Source organism: Lissotriton helveticus, chromosome 1_1 (genome assembly GCF_964261635.1).
Source record: "Lissotriton helveticus chromosome 1_1, aLisHel1.1, whole genome shotgun sequence".
NCBI classification, from domain to species: domain Eukaryota; kingdom Metazoa; phylum Chordata; class Amphibia; order Caudata; family Salamandridae; genus Lissotriton; species Lissotriton helveticus.
Genome location: NC_136057.1, coordinates 1,999,945,942 through 1,999,963,559, shown reverse-complemented (window position 1 = coordinate 1,999,963,559; position 17,618 = coordinate 1,999,945,942). Strand labels below are relative to the sequence as shown.

General features: G+C 44.5%; 1 protein-coding gene and 1 long non-coding RNA gene across 5 annotated transcripts in view; one reads left to right on the top strand and one right to left on the bottom strand.

The window, feature by feature from the left end:
- The window catches only part of CDC14A (cell division cycle 14A), a 436,445-nt gene that overhangs the window by 201,030 nt on the left and 217,797 nt on the right, over positions 1-17,618 (bottom strand). The window lies entirely within an intron of this gene.
- On the top strand, positions 13,475-15,047 carry LOC144755529 (uncharacterized). The gene is made up of 5 exons (XR_013594924.1): positions 13,475-13,551; positions 13,635-13,710; positions 13,814-13,881; positions 14,380-14,486; positions 14,588-15,047. It is a non-coding gene; the product is annotated as an uncharacterized LOC144755529 (long non-coding RNA).

Below are 17,618 nucleotides of genomic sequence, written 5' to 3'. Positions count from 1 at the left end.
TCACCAGGCACACACACTACCAGCCATCAGTGCACGCTTCCACCAGGCACACACCACCAGCCGTCGGTGCATGCTTTCACCAGGCACACGCACCGCCAGCCGTCAGTGCACGCTTTCACCAGGCACACGCACCGCCAGCCGTCAGTGCACGCTTCCACCAGGCACACACACCACCGGCCATCAGTGCACGCTTCCACCAGGCATACACACCACCAGCCGTCAGTGCATGCTTCCACCAGGCACATACACACACACACACACACACACACACCTCCAGCCGTCGGTGCATGCTTCCACCAGGCACACACACCACCAGCCATCAGTGCACGCTTCCACCAGGCACACACACCACCAGCCGTCAGTGCACGCTTTCACCAGGCACACACACCACCAGCCATCAGTGCACGCTTGGACCAGGCACACACACCACCTGCCTCAGTGCAGCAGGCAGGCTCTTCTCAGAGTTTCTTGGTAAATATCTGTTCGATGCCTGGGAGGAAGTGGGTCGAGTTTCCTTAAACCATGCTGAGTTTGCAGGTGCAGTGCATGAACTCCTGTGTGAGTGAGTCATGCTGCCTGGGGCTAACTCACTCCACACTTGTTAATTGCGCCTGCACTAGGCTTTTTCTCATTTGCAAAGTTCGGCGCATGCGCACAGCTAGGCAGCCCCTGCACCCCCGGGAATGACTGCTTCCTACAACCAGAATTGAAACAACATTCAAAGCAATGAAAACAAGTTCTTTTGATGAAAAGAACTGTAAACAAAAACCATGTCCAGCTATTGTAGCTCTTGCAACTTAAACAAAACAGCAACAAAAAACAAACAAGCATTGGCATCGCCAATAGGTCTCGCTTTTTGGACCCTATAGGTATTTAGTTATGCAGCAGAATATCCTTGGTGCAACAACACCAACTGTTGCATGGCTAAACACTTAGAAGGTCCCAAATGCGAGACCTATTGGCTATGCCAATGCTTGTTAGTGTCTTGCATACAAACCGTGGTTTTGTTTTAACTGCACTCAATTTAGTTTGGTCCACTTTTCAGCCGGTATTTACTCACTTTACTCCAATGTACAACACATTGGGTACCTGCATACAACATGTTTGATATTGATAATATTCTCATTTATTATTTGTTCACACCGAATTGATTTGATTATCCTCGGAAAGCTTATTCTCATTTCTAGCATGTACTATGCACAATTATGCTAAATGAAAGGCATCAAGAGTGCTCCGATATGGAATTAACTTATTGATGATGAATATCTTTGTTGAAATTGCCTCATATATAAGATTTTTTGCCCCCCCCCATTTTTCACAATACTTAAGAGTAAACTTTCCTTCCCAAATTTATAATCAGGACTAGCTGATTGTACTCACAATCTAGTATGAACTTTCAAAAAAAAAAAAATCCCCCATGCCGCCTTATCTTAGAGGACATCATTCTTCTACACTTGGGAACCATTTACAAGTTTCAACAGCTGCACCTTATTGACTGTAGAGCGACACTATATTTTCGATCACTTGGCAACTCCTTTTCATTTTTTTTCAGCTGTCTGAATTACAATTTCTCCTCATGTTGACCCACGGACCTACAGCTATTAGGACTGAAACAACAAAGTAGACAAATAAACGGAGAAATCGCATTAGTTTAGAACCTTAAAAATGTAATAATTCAGACCCCCGTTTCCTGTCCAAATATAATATCACTTGACTTTTTGTACATACACCAGATTATGCAATGCACACCACAAAAGCACTGCACCGAAATGTAATATTCACCTTTGTGTAGGACTAACCCAATACAGATTTTCACACCCCAGATGTTGCTCATAATGACAGACTAGTTCTACAGAATTATACTCCGTGAATGTTCCTAAACTATAAATACTCTTCATACAAAGCACTGTTCTTTCCAAATAAGACGCCCAGGTTCATTGCTGGTGTAGAGGGTAGCCCTGGTGGCTATTGATGGTCAATGGCGTTTCTAATCATTGGGACAGCCAGTAAGAAGGCTAGTTGCACACTTCAATTTCACCCTTTAAACATGGTTTGAAATAAGCAAAGAAGTAGGTGGTAGTGTTTCCCTAAGCAGGGGGAAAACGTCCGCACATAAAGTAATATTCCTCACAGTATAGTTCTTTGAGACGTATAATTAAGAACAAGATGATTATTAAGGCTGTCTGAATAAAGGGTGCTTCTATGGCCTGGCACACACCCACCACCAAGGGTGTCAATAAGGCAAGAGTGCCTCAATCACAAGAAAAGAAGATAACAAGCCACTTCAGCACTCCTGTATATATTCAGTTAGTGTATATCATAGAGACTAATATGACTGTATTATCAGTCCAAACTCGTTTAGCATGTCAATTATTAGTCCATGATCACAGTTTGTATGATATCCAATATTCGTAATCAAACAACTCCAAAATTTAGAGATCCAAGTCAGGTTATGTTCCTCCAAAGATTCTTTTATTAGGTATCAAAAGTTATATAACGACTTCACAGCTCACACCGCCGACACGTGTTTCGTCTCACAGAGACTTTTTCAAGGCAAAGAAAAAAAGGTATGCGGACGAGTGTTGTGCAGAGACCACAGTATTTTGACAAGAATACGGTGTCTCAACTGAACTGATATAACAGCTATAATTATATTGCTAGGAAGGAAGGTTTTTACTTACCTATCCCCTATCTATTGTGAGGAGATACTGCTGGATGGAATATTCTTGTCAAAATACTGTGGTCTCTGCACAACATTCGCCCGCATACCTTTTTTTCTTTGCCTTGAAAAAGTCTCTGTGAGACGAAACACGTGTCGGCGGTGTGAGCTGTGAAGTCGTTATATAACTTTTGATACCTAATAAAAGAATCTTTGGAGGAACATAACCTGACTTGGATCTCTAAATTTTGGAGTTGTTTGATTACGAATATTGGATATCATACAAACTGTGATCATGGACTAATAATTGACATGCTAAACGAGTTTGGACTGATAATACAGTCATATGAGTCTCTATGATATACACTAACTGAATATATACAGGAGTGCTGAAGTGGCTTGTTATCTTCTTTTCTTATGGTTTGAAATAATTACAAATCTCAATTAAAATGTTTATGACCAACAAATGGGTTGGTTTTCTTTTCTGGTCTGAATGATGGGTCCCATCCCCTCAACGCAATAGTGACCTGAATTATGCACACTGATGACCAAGACATCTAGGACTTCCATGTTTTGATTTGAAGTCTGGGCCACTGTAAGGCTGTTTTTATGACCCCGATAAATAATGTATCCACCTTATACCTTAATTGTCAATGTTCCATTTTAATTGCAAATTGATATGTAGATAATACTTAGGGGGCGGGAGGAGACATCTTCAGGCATGACTGAGATGGATAGCAAAGTTTGTGGTGGGAAAAATTGTCAAGATAGAGGTACAGTTCCATAACCCACAGCAATGCATGGGTGAAAATGTGCCATGATTTCCCACTACCCTCATAAGTCCACTGCTTGAAGATTCAAATATTGGAGTTCACCTCCTCCCATATCAATCATCATTTTCCAATGCATTGGAGGAAAACCTGCAAACTTATAACATGGAATTATGATTTCCAACTTGCTGGCACTGTGAACTGAATGCAGGGGATACAAGCCAGTAAAATACAGAGCAATTACATAAATGAATGAGAAATACGCAATGAAAACCGACATCAGTTCAGTAGCAATGGATTTCAGCACTCTTGTACAAATTACCACGAGTAGATTCACATTTTCAAGTATGCCAGCATACCATGCAACATGCATTGAGCATCCATCCTTTCTGTGCATGAAGCCACCATCCACCCCTGCATTTGGGATCATGCCTGCATGTATGCTTCAGGAATAACCGAACATGCTCATTCATAATGTGCACAATATAACTTATTCTCAGGGTCCCAAATATTATGTATAAGGATTTGGAGTTTGTAAGGAATATGTTAAGCATCTGTTCAAAGCACATAGTGCTGTAGATTTACATAATCTGCATGGTTTGCAGCCATTATCCCGCATTTTTTATCCCACGGACTTTCAGGCCGCATACCATTTAGCCGCAAGGACATTGACCTCGCATACCATCATGCCGCATTTTTTCAAAACGCATGTGCATTTATCACGCATGCCTTTACAACGAATTACGTTGTAAAGGCATGTATGGTAAATGCATTTGCGTTTTGAAAACCACAATGACGAGAGAGGTAAGGGGGTTTGGGTTAATTTTTTAGGGGTGGGGGTTGTGCTGGGGTAGTTATTGTGCAGTGTAGTGTTGTGTTGTGTTAGTGTAGTGTAGAGTTGTGGTGGTTGTTTAGTGTAGGGTCATGCTGGGGTGTAGTGTTTTAGGGTTTAGGGTAGTGTTGTAGTGTTTGTGTAGTGTAGGGTCATGCTGGGGTGTAGTGGTTTAGGGTAGTATTGTAGTGTTTTTGTAGGGTCATGCTGGGGGTAGTGTATTAAGGTAGTGTGTAGTGTATGTGTAGGGAAGTAAAGTGCTTTATGGTAGTGTTGGGGGGTCGTGCTGGGTTGTGCAAATGTAGGAAAAGGACTGTGTGTCAAGGGTGGGTGGTGCAGGGGTACTACATTACAGTGTAGTGTAGGGTTGGGTAGGGTAGGGTACTCCTACTTACCTTAACTACTTTAACAACGAGTATACCTTTAATATGCGTGCCTTTTCGTTGTAAAGTCATGCGTGTTAAAGGCATATTCGTTTTAAAAGTATTCGTTCTTTTTATTTGCGGCCTAATAGTACTTGCGGGATCAAATTTGCGGTATGAAGGTATGCGGGATGTTTGTCTGCGGTCTGACATCATATATTCAATCTGCATACTCCTGCCGTTTAGTGCTGTGCTCAAACGTTTACAAGTTGTTTTTCTTCGAAGAAGTCTTTAAAGTCAATCAGTCAATTGGGATTTATAAAGAGTAGCTAATCGCCCAGTACAGTATCCAGGTGCTTGCTCGATCAGCCAGGGCTTGAGGAACATTTGTAATTCTGAAAGTGTGGTGATGGTCCGGGGATGTGTGGGGAGGCTGTTCCAGGTCTTTGCTGCAATGTGGGAGGACATATTTAATTGCGCATCTTTTATTGCCCCTCTCTTGTTTCCAATGAATTCTTTTTTCTGTGACAATGTACAGACACTAACTCTGATGATGAATATGTGGTTTGGTTCTCCAAGATGTATGAAAATATGACATATCATAAGATCTTTTCCAGGATATTCATTAGCTGATGTCATACCGCTAGTATTGGGTTACAATGACACTATTTCCTCTTAAACCGTTCCGCCTCATCCTGCTATTAATTTGTTGAAATATTTTTCATCAAGCAAGATGCGATATGTAGCCCACCTTTACGTCACGAGAGGTGCTGTTTTTTCGTTTTTTCGGCCCTTGCATAGTCCTTCCTCTATATCCATTGCCATAGACTAGTCCTTTCTCTATATCAGTAGCCCCATACTAACGTCGCGCTATTCCGGTGATTGACCCGGAAACGATTGGTGCGCTAGTGGACGCAAAGGAATGAGACATATCCCCCGACTAAGGTAGGACAACCTGCTAAGTAACATTATCAGGTGTTTCAAGCCCCTTAGTAACTGCCCGGCTAATACAACCTTTTTCTCCATAGGAGAACATTTCTATCGGACTGATTTACAGCTGCCGACACCCTTGCCTAATTTATTGGGAGACCTCCTCAGGATTAGGTACATGTTACGATGGTACGCGATTATATACTGGTTGTGAGAGACTAAAAAGCGGTTTGATTACTTACTCGCAATCCCCAGCGCTTTTATTTTTACTTCCAAGGTCCCGAGGTGGTGCTGTTAACTGGGATTTTTCTTAATTGACTTAAGAACATTTTTGACAATCTAAAGGTAGGAACGTGATAATATACTTGGAACATGCTTTTTGACCTGCCTACTTGTTTTGAAATGTGACCTCACAATCAGACTTTAAGTAATGACATACATGTTATGTGGAGTGTGATTGCGCCATTACAGTTTACATACCCTGTAGAGTGTGCTTTCACCATGATTACTGGATTTTGGTGTGACAAAGTTTAGGATTGTATTCGTTTCTTAATTCACACATGCTAGTGACAGACTGCTAATGACAATTGAACGCTACATATACCACGTTTGATTACTAAATGACCTACGTACGTTAGCTTTAGAAATGTACCATTATGCTGGGAGTGACATGTGAATTATGTTTCCATCTCACTGTGTTGGTATAGTTTTGGTTCACCGACTGTCCTGTGTTGCTTTTAGAAATATCTGAATTTACTTTTAAAGATCCATTTATGTGATTCTCTTACTTTGATAGTGAATATGTGGTAATTAATTGTCCTGATTGGGACTCCATTTTTTCAGATATTTGATGTTCCGTGAAGCATCTGTATGATAACGTAGCTGTCTGATTGATTGACCCTGTGCTTTGGTCCACTATCCGGATATTTTTTTTTTATCCCACCCACCATGGTAAAATCTCCCTATTTTCATTATTGCTAACGCTAAGTCTTTATATTCTCTCCGAATTTGGCTGTGAGAGGACTAATATATTATTTAATTCACTTTTATAGAACAACCAGTGTACCCCTGGGTTTCACTTTTATGTCCTGATGAAGACCCCAGTGATGGGTGCTAATTACGCCTACAGTTGTAGTCTTGGGGTCGAAACGTCGACGGCTACTTCATTCTACATCAGTTGACGCCACCCCTATTATGGATATTGAGTACCAGCGTCATACACATGATATTTGATTGACATTTTGGAGATAAACTATTCCATTGTTTGGCTCAGGGATCTGAAGCCAATTTACTTTTGTTTGTTTAATGCGAAATAATTTGTGGTTGCACTAACTATTTATTCTTGCACATCCCTTTTTCCCTTTTCACTATATCACACTACTATTTCCCTACCCTCCCTGGGGCACTATGACAAACATGATGTTATTATCATCTTCAATGTATTGTGAAGCAAGCTCATTGTGATTAAATAGCAGTGCGCTTTGACAAAATTATGTATTGAATGTGAATAAATTTGATAAATATATAACGGTTCACTGGGACCCCCTCTTTTGTATACCATATAGCACCCAGGTCCCTAGTGACTTATTTGGGTATAACCCCCCTAGATTTATCTAATCTGAGCAGGCGCATAACTGCGAGGTTGACCATTTTTAACCTTTTGATTCTATCAAATAGACCATGGTGGATAGTGAATTACTTTCTTACACGGAAGACTACATTAATCAATTGATACAGGACTGCTCTAACCAATTCTTATCCAACACAGTCTTACACATAGATGTCACTCTGAATGACAAAGTTACTAGATTAGGAAAGGCTAGAGAAAAAACTCATCAGGACTCGCCTTCATGGCCATCTACTAACAAGGTACCTGCAAGAAAATATCATCCCAGTAGGCCTACAAATTAAAATCGAACCAGCTATATTTGTAGATGTGCCAAAATTTAAAGAGGGATTCAGCTACGTCGCAAATAATTGTTCCCGGCACTGGATGGTGCTGGGAGTGGAGAAGGCAGCTAAACAAGTACAGTCTCTGACAAAGGAAATCGCAGCATTAAGAGCAGAAATTCTTGGGGATAACACCCTAACCAATGCGAAATCTGCACTTGAAACTTTGGATGCTACACTAAAAGATTTTGATGTTACCACCCAAACTAAACAAGCATTGGAAATGCAATAGGTCTCGCAATAACGCGAGTCTGAACTATTAGCATTGTAAATGATAATGCCCTTTATTTTTGCGTTCTGGTTTTTGGAACATAAATAAAAGGCTTTGTCATTTACAAGGCCTATAGCTTAAATTTGCGTTAAAACAAGACCTATTGCATTGCAATGGTGGTGGTGCTGCTGAGTTTTCTCTGAATCTGCACCCTGAATCTGCACCCTGAATCTGCACCCTGAATCTGCACCCACAATCTGCACCCACAATCTGCACCCACAATCTGCACCCACAATCTGCACCCACAATCTGCACCCACAATCTGCACCCACAATCTGCACCCACAATGTGTGAGTGGCGTTGCGTGGCTGAGTGGCGTTGCGTGGCTGAGTGGCGTTGCGTGGCTGAGTGGCGTTGCGTGGCTGAGTGGCGTTGCGTGGCTGAGTGGCGTTGCGTGGCTGAGTGGCGTTGCGTGGCTGAGTGGCGTTGCGTGGCTGAGTGGCGTTGCGTGGCTGAGTGGCGTTGCGTGGCTGAGTGGCGTTGCGTGGCTGAGTGGCGTTGCGTGGCTGAGTGGCGTTGCGTGGCTGAGTGGCGTTGCGTGGCTGAGTGGCGTTGCGTGGCTGAGTGGCGTTGCGTGGCTGAGTGGCGTTGCGTGGCTGAGTGGCGTTGCGTGGCTGAGTGGCGTTGCGTGGCTGAGTGGCGTTGCGTGGCTGAGTGGCGTTGCGTGGCTGAGTGGCGTTGCGTGGCTGAGTGGCGTTGCGTGGCTGAGTGGCGTTGCGTGGCTGAGTGGCGTTGCGTGGCTGAGTGGCGTTGCGTGGCTGAGTGGCGTTGCGTGGCTGAGTGGCGTTGCGTGGCTGAGTGGCGTTGCGTGGCTGAGTGGCGTTGCGTGGCTGAGTGGCGTTGCGTGGCTGAGTGGCGTTGCGTGGCTGAGTGGCGTTGCGTGGCTGAGTGGCGTTGCGTGGCTGAGTGGCGTTGCGTGGCTGAGTGGCGTTGCGTGGCTGAGTGGCGTTGCGTGGCTGAGTGGCGTTGCGTGGCTGAGTGGCGTTGCGTGGCTGAGTGGCGTTGCGTGGCTGAGTGGCGTTGCGTGGCTGAGTGGCGTTGCGTGGCTGAGTGGCGTTGCGTGGCTGAGTGGCGTTGCGTGGCTGAGTGGCGTTGCGTGGCTGAGTGGCGTTGCGTGGCTGAGTGGCGTTGCGTGGCTGAGTGGCGTTGCGTGGCTGAGTGGCGTTGCGTGGCTGAGTGGCGTTGCGTGGCTGAGTGGCGTTGCGTGGCTGAGTGGCGTTGCGTGGCTGAGTGGCGTTGCGTGGCTGAGTGGCGTTGCGTGGCTGAGTGGCGTTGCGTGGCTGAGTGGCGTTGCGTGGCTGAGTGGCGTTGCGTGGCTGAGTGGCGTTGCGTGGCTGAGTGGCGTTGCGTGGCTGAGTGGCGTTGCGTGGCTGAGTGGCGTTGCGTGGCTGAGTGGCGTTGCGTGGCTGAGTGGCGTTGCGTGGCTGAGTGGCGTTGCGTGGCTGAGTGGCGTTGCGTGGCTGAGTGGCGTTGCGTGGCTGAGTGGCGTTGCGTGGCTGAGTGGCGTTGCGTGGCTGAGTGGCGTTGCGTGGCTGAGTGGCGTTGCGTGGCTGAGTGGCGTTGCGTGGCTGAGTGGCGTTGCGTGGCTGAGTGGCGTTGCGTGGCTGAGTGGCGTTGCGTGGCTGAGTGGCGTTGCGTGGCTGAGTGGCGTTGCGTGGCTGAGTGGCGTTGCGTGGCTGAGTGGCGTTGCGTGGCTGAGTGGCGTTGCGTGGCTGAGTGGCGTTGCGTGTGTGAGTGGCGTTGCGTGTGTGAGTGGCGTTGCGTGTGTGAGTGGCGTTGCGTGTGTGAGTGGCGTTGCGTGGATGATAGTGGGCTTGCGTGGGTGTGAGTGGCGTTGCGCGTCTGTAAGTGTTGCTGTGTGGGTGAAAGTGGCACAAAGCCTTTGATGTGGCCTGGCGCAGGAGAAATGCTGCTGCTGCTAATTAAATACAAGAGTGGCCGGGAAGCGGCCGGGAAACGGCCGGCCACATAATTAGGGGATGAGAAGCCGCACAGCACACGCTGGGAGAAGCCCTTTGATGTGCTGTGCGGCCGCGATGCGCGCTCTGTGCTGGGGGAGGGGGGAGGGCCATTAGCCTGACGAAGGGTGGGAGGGACATTGAGGAACAGATGGCCATGAAAGTGTATGGGCCAAAAGCGCGTGCCTGTACGTGCACTCGAAGAAAACGCCACGAAAAAAAGCGGTGGTTTGACAATCAGTTCGAGCACTTGAATTCTCGGCCATTTCCCATTCCTTCGGAATGGTAAAGGACGAGACCTAAAAACTGGAGAAACTGGCCAAAGACCTAAGGGCATTTGACAAGAAGAACGTCTACCCCTATCTCCAACCTGATTACTACAAACAGGACAGTCAGGGACGGTTTGCTAATCGTGGCAGAGGAGGATATAGAGGACGTAGAAACTATACTACCTTTTTTGACTCCTCATATAGTTCGGGAAGTGAATCAGATCAAGCGACACCTGGGCCATCATATAATTACCAATACCAGGACTTTGGTTACCAACAGTATCCACCGCCACCTCCTCCTTTTTTAGGCCAAGGCCAGGGCCAATGGAGACCACCTCGGGGACGTGGCAATTGGTCCCGTGGTCAACGAGGACAACAGCCCAATGCAGGCAACCAAAATGGAGGCTGAGGGAGAGCACAGAAGCAAGTGACTTTCCGCCCAGAAACTCACAGAGAGATCTCCACGAGGAAGAACACCTACCGGTGGTAATCACACCATCTGTACAAAATACGCCTGATTTGGTCTTAAGTACATCGAGAGTTGCTTCCAATCCAATAGTGAACATATCCAAATATCAACCGTCGGACGAGGAGAATAAGGTGCTGAGTAAGGGTCTTTCGTATGTACCAACAACTCCGCCGAATAAGTTCCAACTAAAAACTGAACTGTACAGATTCTTTAGAAAGGTTCGCCTACGATATTTCTTCAGGCATTCGACCACTCTACAGAGACCTTCAGTGACGGGGTTAAGGGAACCATCAACCTTTTTTCCACCATCCTATGCTATGAGCAATAAAATTCTTGCCTTTGAGGATGTGGTCACCCGTGATGTGGAAAATTTGCTGTCCAGATCAAAATATACCAGATTTAACCTTAGTAAAGGGGAGAAACTAGCCTTAAAGGGACTAAAGAACAACAAAGAAGTAGTCATTAAGCCCGCCGATAAGGGCGGGGCGATTGTGATTCAGGACACTGACACCAACAAGGACGAAATCTATAGGCAATTACGAGATGGCATCAGCTATAAGAAAATCAGTAATGACCCCTCAAGAGATTTGGCTTTGGCTATTTTGCAAGTGACACAGAAGGGTCTGGATGCTGGTTTCCTCTCTGAGCAGGAATTTAAATTCCTTAATCAAAGTCACCCACGCCTTGCGACCATTTACACCTTACCAAAGGTGCATAAAAGTCTAGACAACCCACCCGGACGCCCGATTGTGTCCGGTTGTGGTTCAATGCTGGAACCCCTTTGCCAATTCATAGATTTTTTTCTGAAACCTCTGGCCATGCAGACTAGGGCCTATCTCCGCGACACCACTCAAGTCATTAACCAAATTGACCACAGACCTTTTGACCCCAGTATACAATGACTAGTTACATGTGACATTGTGTCACTGTATACAAGTATTCCACAATTGGAGGCGATTGCAGTTATGGAGAAGGTTCTAGACACCAGGACCGCACCGGTCCCTGTGCCAACCAAATTTATTCTGGAACTATTGGAACTCGCGATGATGAGAAATTTCTTTATGTTCCAAACTGAATTCTTCCTCCAAACAAAGGGTGTGGCGATGGGGGCCACTTTTCCCCCCAATCTGGCAGTGTTATTCATGGACGACTTTGAGAAGAAATTTATTTTCAGTGATACTAACCCATTTGGTAGCCAGATAGATCTGCGGGTCCGGTATATAGACGACGGGCTGTGTATTTGGAATGGGACACAGCCTGACCTCACATTATTCCATACTTGGCTCAATGGCAACAGCACTGATATCCAGTTTACTTTGGAATCTAGCAATGAGAAAATCCCTTTTTTAGACATTATGATCTATGTTGATAAAGAAACAAATCTTTTGCAAACTACACTGTTCCGGAAACCAACAGAACGGAATTCCCTTTTAGAATACAGCAGCCACCACCCGAGAGGTCTGAAATATAACCTACCTGTGGGTCAGTTTCTGCGTATTCGCAGAAATTGTTCGGATAAACAGAATTATATGACTGAGTCACAAGAACTCTCCAATCGCCTTCTGGAACGGGGGTACCTGGCACGCTTGGTGAAGCGTGCACGAAAGAGGGCGTGGTATAATCCACGTGAGGTATTGCTAGTACCGGAGGCTAAACAAGACGTAGCCCTTGAACGTTTAATTTGTGTGACTACATTTTCAACCCGGAGTAATGACATCAAAAGAATCATAAATAAACATTGGGGTTTAGTGGCGGATGACATCGAACAAAAAGCCCTCCCTTTACACTCTTTCAAGAGAGCACGCAATATCAAGGATGAAGTAGTCCAATCTTTTTTAAGCATACCAGAGAATCCAACAATTCTAACTGTGTGGAATCTTCCGCCCATCATGGGTCACACTAGATGTGGGGCATGTGGTGCATGTATAACAACAATCAAGACGAAAGAGTTTTCATACAGAGGCTGTTCCTTCATATTAGGATCACACACTAACTGTAACACGACAAACGTAATTTACTTGATCAAATGCCCGTGTGAATTAGTGTATGTGGGCCAAACCCAACAAAAAGTAAAGGCTCGGATCCTTCAACATGGCAGCAGAATTAGGTGTAACGTCCGGGGGGCCCCCTTGGTAGACCATTGTACCAGACATTGTCATACTCCTGATGCCTTAGAATGGCTTGTGTTAGAGAAAATTGTTCTAGGCCAGAGGGGTGGGGATATTGCACACATTCTCACACTCAGAGAATCTAAATGGATGACTATTCTGGATACTATCCAGAATGGTTTAAATGAAGCTGACAGCAGCTATGTGCAACTGGCGAGGTTTGGGCGCTAATACCTTTGGTCATAGGATTTGGGTTTCTATTGTGTGGCCTTCACCCTCCTGTGTGAGAGGTGCGTCTCACTTGGTCGCAGTAATATGATCACTAAGATATTCCGTTGTACATAGTGTGGCCTTCACCCTCCTGTGTGAGAGGGGCGTCTCACTTGGTCGCAGAAATATGATCACTATGATATTCCGTTGTACATAGTGAGAGGAACGCTACTTCACCCTCCTGTGTGAGAGGTGTGTGGCTGACCTGGAGGCAGGACATATTTAATTGCGCATCTTTTATTGCCCCTCTCTTGTTTCCAATGAATTAGACCTCTTTTTTCTGTGACAATGTACAGACACTAACTCTGATGATGAATATGTGGTTTGTCTCTCCAAGATGTATGAAAATATGACATATCATAAGATCTTTTCCAGGATATTAATTATCTGATGTCATATCGCTAGTATTGGGTTACAATGACACTATTTCCTCTTAAACCGTTCCGCCTCATCCTGCTATTAATTTGTTGAAATATTTTTCATCAAGCAAGATGCGATATGTAGCCCACCTTTACGTCACGAGAGGTGCTGTTTTTTCTTTTTTTCGGCCCTTGCATAGTCTTTCCTCTATAGCCATTGCCATAGACTAGTCCTTTCTCTATATCAGTAGCCCCATACTAACGTCACGCTATTCCGGTGATTGACCCGGAAACGATTGGTGCGCTAGTGGACGCAAAGGAATGAGACATATCCCCCGACTAAGGTAGGACAGCCTGCTAAGTAACATTATCAGGTGTTTCAAGCCCCTTAGTAACTGCCCGGCTAATACGACCTTTTTCTCCATAGGAGAACATTTCTATCGGACTGATTTACAGCTGCCGACACCCTTGCCTAATTTAATGGGAGACCCCCTCAGGATTAGGTACGTGTTACGATGGTACACGATTATATACTGGTTGTGAGAGACTAAAAAGCGGTTTGATTACTTACTCGCAATCCCCTGCGCTTTTATTTTTACTTCCAAGGTCCCGAGGTGGTGCTGTTAACTGGGACTTTTCTTAATTGACTTAAGAAAATTTTTGACAATCTAAAGGTAGGAACGTTATAATATACTTGGAACATGCTTTTTGACCTGCCTACTTGTTTTGAAATGTGACCTCACAATCAGACTTTAAGTAATGACATACATGTTATGTAGAGTGTGATTGCGCCATTACAGTTTACATACCCTGTAGAGTGTGCTTTCACCATGATTACTGATTTTTGGTGTGACAAAGTTTAGGATCGTATTCGTTTCTTAATTCACACATGCTAGTGACAGACTGCTAATGACAATTGAACGCTACATATACCACGTTTGATTTCCAAATGACCTACGTACGTTAGCTTTAGAAATGTACCATTATGCTGGGAGTGACATGTGAATGATGTTTCCATCTCACTGTGTTGGTATAGTTTTGGTTCACCGACTGTCCTGTGTTGCTTTTAGAAATATCTGAATTTACTTTTAAAGATTCATTTATGTGGCTCTCTTACTTTGATAGTGAATATGTGGTAATTAATTGTCCTGATTGGGACTCCATTTTTTCAGATATTTGATGATCCGTGAAGCATCTGTATGATAACGAAGCTGTCTGATTGATTGACCCTGTGCTTTGGTCCACTATCTGTAAAAAAAATGTTATCCCACCCACCATGGTAAAGTCTTCCTATTTTCATTATTGCTGACGCTATGTCTTTATATTCTCTCCGAATTTGGCTGTGAGAGGACTAATATATTATTTAATTCACTTTTATAGAACAACCAGTGTACCCCTGGGTTTCACTTTTATGTCCTGATGAAGACCCCAGTGTAAGGTGCTAATTACGCCTACAGTTGTAGTCTTGGGGTCGAAACGTCGATGGCTACTTCCTTCTACATCAGTTGACGCCACCCCTATTATGGATATTGAGTACCAGCGTCATACACATGATATTTGATTGACATTTTGGAGATAAACTATTCCATTGTTTGGCCCAGGGATCTGAAGCCAATTTACTTTTGTTTGTTTAATGCGAAATAATTTGTGGTTGCACTAACTATTTATTCTTGCACATCCCTTTTTCCCTTTTCACTATATCACACTACTATTTCCCTACCCTCCCTGGGGCACTATGACGAACATGATGTTATTATCATCTTCAATGTATTGTGAAGCCAGCTCATTGTGATTAAATAGCAGTGCGCTTTGACAAAATTATGTATTGAATGTGAATAAATTTGATAAATACATAACGGTTCACTGGGACCCCCTCTTTTGTATACCATATAGCACCCAGGTCCCTAGTGACTTATTTGGTATAACCCTCCTAGATTTATCCCATGCAATGTGGGAGAAGGCGCGACCTCCACTTCTGCTTCGGTAGATGCGGTGAGTATCGGGCAAGTGAAAGGGAGGCAGAGCATAGTATTCTTAATGGTTGGTGGAAGTTCAGTCAGTGGTTAACGTCGGCGGGTCCTTGGTTGTGCAGAGCCTTATGTGCGTGGGTCAACAGCACAAGTCGTAAGGTATATTGGCTCCTCCTTTGGCTAGTAATGCTCATGTGCACCGGCTCCATTGTTAGACTGTTTTCCGCTCAGCGGGTTAGTGCAAAGATTAAGTATAAGATAGAACATCATAGTGATAATGCAAAAGGTAAGAAAACTTAGAAGTGAGATAATAGAGTATGAATCTATAACAACCAAATGCTTCTGGGGAGTGGGCGGGTGCAAGTGAACCTACAGCACTACATGCTATGAACAAACGTTTAAAAGGTACGTAACAAATTTCATTTGTAGTATGTGTGGCTATGTGGCTGTAGGTACATATGATCTACATAGACTATAAAGCAGTTTTCCCACAAGTGGTGGTTAGAGGGAGGATGTTGCAGAAGATTGAAAAAAAAAGTCATTTGCTGGGATTTCAGCTGGAGCTCAACCCCAAAGAGATATTGCTGGGGATCATGGATGGATGGATGGATTTTGGGGAGGGGGAGGGGGGGGGGACTTCACGTCACATGCACTCTCCTGTCTGTAGCATACTAGCTGCCACTGGAGATGAATCTGTCCCTTCCTTTCATGAGTGTGAGAGGGGAATAGACCATTGCACTATTATGGAATAGTTAGTTTACAAAGCGTGTGGGCTCCCTCACAAATATGAAAGTATATGGGCCCCTTGGAGGGGGGGGGTGCCACTGGGTCCGATTAATGTTCCACTGGTGACTCGGAGGGACTACCCCATCCATTGGGTCGATGCAGTCCATTGATCCCCGTTTCTTAATGTGCACCTTTACACGGAACTCTGAGAACATTATAATGACTGTGTTGCTGCCGATTCCATGGAACAATACTTAGGTACTGCTGTATATTCTCCTCAATGATATTCAATGTGTGCCACAGCTATGTCACTGGAAACATGACTGTGCCCATGATCTTTGTTGCTTTATTTTTTTATTATGTCAAAAATCAATAATATAAGTTATAAAAAAAGTCCTTAAGACCGCTTAGCCAACATGTGCATATTGGTAACCAGACATCCACACAGTTGTGTTTAGTGAATGTGTGTTGAGTGGAACAGGTAGCTGCTCTACCTAAACAGGCTCCTTTCTTGCGAGTGGTATGAGGCCTGGGCAGGACAGGCTGATTTCTTTTAGCTTTACTATAGTAAGTCTGTATGCATCTGACCAAGCTACGAAGCTGTGCCCTCCTTTGAAAGGGCAGAACCTTTGTGCGGTTTGACAAAAGCAAAACATAGCTGCTGAGTGTTGCAACAGGGCCTTGTTCAAATGATGTAGTACATGAGGGCAAACTTAACATCAAGAGTGTGAAGAGCCCTCTCTGCTACGAAGTTTGTTTGTGGGAAGAACAATGGAAGTTCAATGGTTTGAGATTGGATGGAGGGATCACTTTTGTAGGAAGCTGGTTCTGTATATACAATACCAAAGTAAGTTACAGTGTGCACAGAGTCCAGTGGAACCCCAAAGGCAGGCAGAGGTAAAAGTAGAAAATACCTTACTCTCGATTTGTGGTAATGTGGGAGAGCAGTAAGGATTTATCAGAGGGTAGTGTTAAGCATTTATTGTACACACTCTCAAAGACTGAACTCAGATCAATTTGCATAACTATTATTTAGTTCTTTTTTATTTTCCAGAACCAAGTCAGGTATAGGTAAGGTAAGTATAATAATACTTTGCAATATGTATGCAGTGAATTACAGTTGAATGCAGGATACAATGCAGTTGATTGATTTAAAGGTAAGTCAACAGTCAAATTAACTTTTCAGTTACTTTGTACATTACTGTGCATGTTACTTCTTGGATTACTTTTTAAGTTACTTTTGCTAATCAGTGTGATCTGCATAGATATCACACTAGTACATTTCCTAGACAAAAGGTAAGAAATTCAGTTTTTACACATATGCAGTTTCTTAGGGTTTTCATACAAACCAACTCCACACTTGGAAGACTTTTCACAGAAAAGCAGTCAATGCAATCCTATGGGAGAAAAACAGTGTTATCAGTTTATCGGTAAGTACTTCGGTTTTGGAGTTGGTATTCTGGGGTTAGAACCAGGGTTCCCGCAAGGTTGAGGATGCACTCTAAAAGTACCCACAGCGGCACTAGGGCGGCCAGCTACAGAGTGCCGAAGCCCAATGTTATCCAGTGGGGGATGGGGGGTCCTCTGGTTGGTCGCTGCTTACAAGCAGGCCACAAGGTTGAGGGATCAAAGCTCCTGGACTTAAGATCAGGGCAAGGGGGGATCCAGTTTAGCACATAAGGTGTATCCACAGCGGCATTAGGACGGCTGGGCAC